The sequence below is a fragment of the Cavia porcellus genome, unplaced genomic scaffold (genome assembly GCF_034190915.1).
Source record: "Cavia porcellus strain 051 isolate PalLab524CR breed Dunkin Hartley unplaced genomic scaffold, mCavPor4.1 scaffold_20, whole genome shotgun sequence".
NCBI classification, from domain to species: domain Eukaryota; kingdom Metazoa; phylum Chordata; class Mammalia; order Rodentia; family Caviidae; genus Cavia; species Cavia porcellus.
Window position 1 is genome coordinate 3,788,142 of NW_026947503.1, and position 5,409 is coordinate 3,793,550.

A 5,409-nucleotide genomic window follows, 5' to 3' on the forward strand; every position below is an offset into this window, starting at 1 on the left:
TCTAGTTCTCCCTAAAAAGGGTACAAGCACTTTTTTTTTTTTTTTTTGTCTTTTTCCTTTTTATCGGTACCAGGGATCGAACTCACTACTGCCTGCTTGCAAGGCAGGTGCTTATGCTGCTGAGCTAAACCTCCAGCCCCACAATTTTTAAACATTGTATTAAGTTTATGAATTAATTTTGGGGACATTAGCACCTTTATCATGTTTGTCAAATCACCTATACAATGCGGTAACATACTTTCCATTCATTCATATCTTGGGTGTGTGTTAATCTGTTAATTCTACCATTTAGAAAGCACTGTGGGCTGGGGGGTCTTAAAAAGACAGTTGGATGAAGTAGTAACTGAGGTCAGGAAGTGGAGCTGCCACTTGGAGATATCAGGAGTTTTGCCATGGCTGTGGGGCCGGTATCTGAATGAAATCAGAATGTTACTGTGTGAGGGGAGTTTGTACCTTGGCGAGAGGGTTAGTGAGCTACTGCTGTGGAAACTCTTTCCCCAGGCTAGGCCAGTAGTCAATTCCTATATGCCAAAGGACAGAGTCACTGGCCAGCTGCAAGGCTAAGGCTTTGTTGAATTCTTAAGTGAAGAAGATGCTGTCTATGCCATTAAGATTATGAACATGATCAAAATCTATAGGAAGCCAATAACAGTGAACAAAGTATCAGCTCACACCAAAAGCCTAGATATAAGGGTCAACGTTTTCATTGGTAATCTGGACCCAGAAATTGATGAGAAATTGCTTTAGGATACTTTCGGTATCTTTGGGGTCATTTGAGAAATACCCAAAATTATGAGGGATGCTGACACAGGCAACTCCAAAGGTTATACATTTGTTCATTTTGCTTCATTTGATGCTTCAGATGCAGCCATTTAGACCATGAATGGGCCCTATCTCTATAATCACAGTATCACTATGGATAATGCCTTAAAGAAGGACTCTAAGTTTGAGTACCATGGCTCAGCCACTGAACAACTTCCAGCAGCACAAAACCTGATCTCTCAGGCTGACCACCCTCATCAGCTGTTCACCAGAGCACACCCCCCACCCACTGCCCCCAATCCTGTGGCATCATCATTGGGATCTGGGCTTCCTCCACCAGGCATGCTGCCTCCTGGCTCCTTCCCACCACCAGTGCCACCTCCCTGAGCTCTCCCATCTGGAATACCACTGGCCATGCCACCACCACCTATGTGTCCTGGGGCTGGAGGACATGTTACCCTGTCAGCAGGAACCTCAGGGACCAGATATCCTTGGTCTTGGACATTCACATCATCGCACTTTTGCACCAGCTGAGATGCCCCATCCAAGGGTCTCTCAGATGCAGCCAGACCAACATGATGCCCATGGCTTAGGACATTCCAGTGCTGGACCTCTAGGTCTGGGGATGGCCACCACCCCAGCTGCTACCAGGGATGCCTCACCCTGGACTGTCTCTCCAAGGACATGCCACCCCCATGGCTCCATTTGGATCTCCCATGAGTCCCATGCTACCACTAGATATGTGTGTGTCTCCTCTAATGATGCCCCCTCGTGGGTACCGTGGGCCTCCATGACCACCTCCCTATGGCTCCAGCAGGGCCCCTGATTCTGCTCAGACCTATTCCTGTCCGCTGGTTCCTCCTTGCAGCCCGCTTTGGGGCCTTCTCCCTCAGTAGATTCTCATTTTCTTTCCTCTTCTTCTGATCCCCTAGTATCTTTTCTTCAATTCCGCAGACCAGTCAGAGTTGCTATGGCTTCTTGTGGCTGGCACACAAATCCCTCTCAGGTTCCCACGCCTGTAATGTACATTTGTAATGTACATTTCTTCACGGGGTTTTTTGTTGGTTTGTTTGTTTACTTTTTTATATTGATCCTAAGTGTTTTGCAAGTGCACAGAGCAGATAAAACTGTACTCTTTGTTTAAAAACAAAAAACCAAGAACAGATACTTAGTTCTCAGAGTTCTGGAGGCGAGATGTCCAAAATCAAGGTCCTGGTAGATCTGGTATCTCTTAGGACCTCACATCTGGGCTTGTAGGTTGTCTTCACCCTGTATCTTCATGTGACTTTTCATCTGTGCACACACATCTAGTGTTTCTTTGTGTACTCAAATCTTTTCTTCTTTCTTTCTTTCTTTCTCTCTCTCTCTCTCTCTCTCTCTCTCTCTCTCTCTCTGTGTGTGTGTGTGTGTGTGTGTGTGTGTGTGTGTGTGTGTGCGCTGGGGATCAATCTCATGAACTCATACTTGCCAGGAAGGTGCTGTGCCACTGAGCCATATCCCCAGCAAATCTTTTCTTCTTATAAGGATACCAGTCAGATTAGAATAGGGTGGAGTAGGGTCCTCTTATTCTATGAGATTTCTTTTATCACTCTGTATTTACTGGAATATAAAACAATCTGTTAGAAACTCAAACAGAACTGTCATGGTTTATGCCTGTGGCCCCCAGGCCTCATGAGTTTGCATTGTGCATTTGTGATTGGTTCATTGTCTAGTGCTTGGATTGATGGTGTCAGTGCCACACCCATATAGGGGCAGAGCCAGGATGTGATGTAATGGCAGGAAGAAGGTGTGTCTTGCTCTTTGCTGGTTCCTGCTTGCTGTTTGCAGCCACCATGAACTGCAGTCCAGCCATGCCCACCTGTCTTGGAGCCAACTAAGTGTGGACTGAAACTTCCAAAAACTGTAAGAAATAAACCTTTCCTTTCCCAGCTTTGCGCTTCAGGTATTTTGTCTCAGTGACAAGCATAAAGTAACTAAAGACAAGAACCTAGTAAAATATTTCTATTAATATAATTGAAAGCATAAGTTACAATTCTATTGTATTACATATCAGTGATATCTATTTTATGGGAATTATATATTTAAAAGTAAAACAATTGGTGATAAAAGCAACATAAACAAGCTGTTCCAGCTCCGAGAAGGCAAGGGGTCAGGCCAACCAGGCCAACAAGTTGCTAGGCAGTGGGACTGAAATCGGTATCACCTTCTGAGTGTATATATGAACCTGCTACAGTGGTTGAGCAGTTCCTTTCCTCCTGTCAGGAGAGTCTGGTCTCCATGTGACCCCAGCTTTTGTTCTCTCTTTATTTTCTCATCTTCTCCCCATCCTTTCCCCTGTGAACATCTGGAGCTGTAGCTAGTCACTACACTTCTGCTTTAATTCTTTATGATATGTTATTGTGGTTGAAATGCATGAAGAAAATTCAGCCTCACAGATAAGTAGTTGAAAAAGTAGGGGATAGTTTAGTGTTGATATTTGCCTTTGATACTACACCAAAACTGAACAAGTGACAGTTTCTTAATGATTACTTGCAACATGAAACCTGAAGTCATATTAATAAACTCTTCATACTCAGCTATATTCACATTTATTTGGCCTTCTTACCTTTAATTTTCTCTTTTTTGCATGTACAATTCATAACCTTAAGTAGCTGTCATATAGAAATTTCATTTCCCTGAAAAATTCAGATTTCCCAAATATTGATTTCATCATGGTATGAACAATACATGTTCCCTAATATCGTATCAGATAACACTAAATATTTCAAATCTGTCCAGCTCACAGAGACAGATACAAGTTTTTCAAAATTCACACTTTTACTCTAGATTTCAAATTTTGTGACTAGTGACAGATACTTCCAGTTGTCTGTGCCTGGAAGAGGCAGTGCCCTGGCTCTTCCCAGGGGAATCTGCAACCTGGTACCCATGGTATCACTCCTGCAGCAGAGTCATGTCCTTGACAAGTCCCTTCCTTGAGACACCAGCCAATATGATGCTGATCACTGTCGGTGTCGCTCCCGGCCGGCAGGAAAAACACACGACAGATTCTGACGGTGTGCAACCTTGTCTTTATTTGTCTCCGCGTGGGCCCCGCGAGGCCTCTGCTCTGCCACCAGCCCTTTCTCGCCGGTGGACTTTCTCTATCTCTCCTTTTCCGTGCTTCTCTCTCGTGGCGGGAGAGGCATTTACTTTTATAGGGTAACAGTGGCCAATCAGTTCAAAGCGTGCGATGCGGGCTGATTGGCTAACATCAGTTGTTGCTAGGCAGACTATCTTACAGAGCGGGTTGTTTACGTCGCCAGGGCAATCAGGGGGCAGGAAGCAGGCGCCAACTTGGCTCACTCGATGGGAGGGGTAATCTAGCTCGGGCTTTGCTCTTTTCTACAGGCCTCACGTCCGCCAAGTAAGGCGACCAGGCTCGGCCGCGGCTCCCAACAGATCACAGAACAGTACTTCATGGGAACGTCCCACTTTGTGACACAGAACATAAAAAACTGTGCATGGAGAGTCAGGATTAATGGAGCTCACGGGGCTGGGCAGATCCCTGCCTTGTGCTATCCTGATGCACAAGCAGCTTACCCATCACCTTTTTATCACTGTTGGGATCCATGTCAGCAGTGAAAATGGCAAAGGACCTCCTCGTGTTATGATGAAACTAGTTTTCTTGTAGTTACAGAGAGGGGGAGGGGACCTGTTGAATGAGGGAGGCACTGATCATGACAAAGAAATGGCGTTCATAGGAAAATGGATGCACCTTAAGACCCTGATGTTAAGTGAAGTAAGTCAGGCATACGAGCTTAAATATCTTGTGGTTTCTCTTATATGAGACACCCAATATATAGATAAAGTGCAAAATAAAAGATAGACAATAGGAAAAAATGTGATATATCTATGCTGTATAGAAAGGGAAACAGAAGACAGAGAGAGTTGGGGGGGAGAGAAATGAGATTTTGAAAAAGGGGAGGGTTTGTGTAGTGCTAGGTACATGGACTGAGTCCCTATGAAGAATGTGATTCTCTTGTAGTACAAGCATATATACATGTATTGGTGAGATACATGTACATGTAGTACAAACATACACAAATTATGTGTATATATATACATATATGTATATATATTCCATATATATGTATATATATTCCATATATATATACATATATATGTAATATATATATGTATGTATATATATTCCAAGAGAGTCAGAGAGGGTGAGGAGGAAGTTAATAAATGTCTCTTGCAAGCACCAATTACTAATGACAAATGTCAGCATTACATACTATAAATGCACACCAATAAAAGAGAGAGAGAGAGAGAGAGAGAGAGAGAGAGAGAGAGAGAGAGAGAAAGTATGTCTGACAAACCTAGCCTTGCATGTGTTTGGGAATCCTTAAGACCTGCATATGGATGTGGGTTATGGTAAGAGATATACAAGTTTATGGCCATTTTCATCTAAACAGAAAAGCATGTTGTAACTCTCTCAAGGTCTGTACATGTTCTTAGCAGGAGTCTGCAAAATGGGTGCTTTATGTGGAACCCTCCTGCTATTAAGTGCGTGATGTTTGCTGTAAGCCCACTTTGCAAAAGCCTATGGCAAGGACTTTAGATGAAATTCTTTTTTTTTCCTTTTTTTGGCTTGTTTATTTTATA

The 5,409-nt window shown here is 43.5% G+C and overlaps 1 pseudogene; it reads left to right on the forward strand.

The window, feature by feature from the left end:
• Window positions 1-392: 392 nt before the first annotated feature.
• On the forward strand, window positions 393-1,556 carry LOC100727462 (splicing factor 3B subunit 4-like; annotated as a pseudogene).
• The last annotated feature ends 3,853 nt before the right edge of the window (window positions 1,557-5,409 follow it).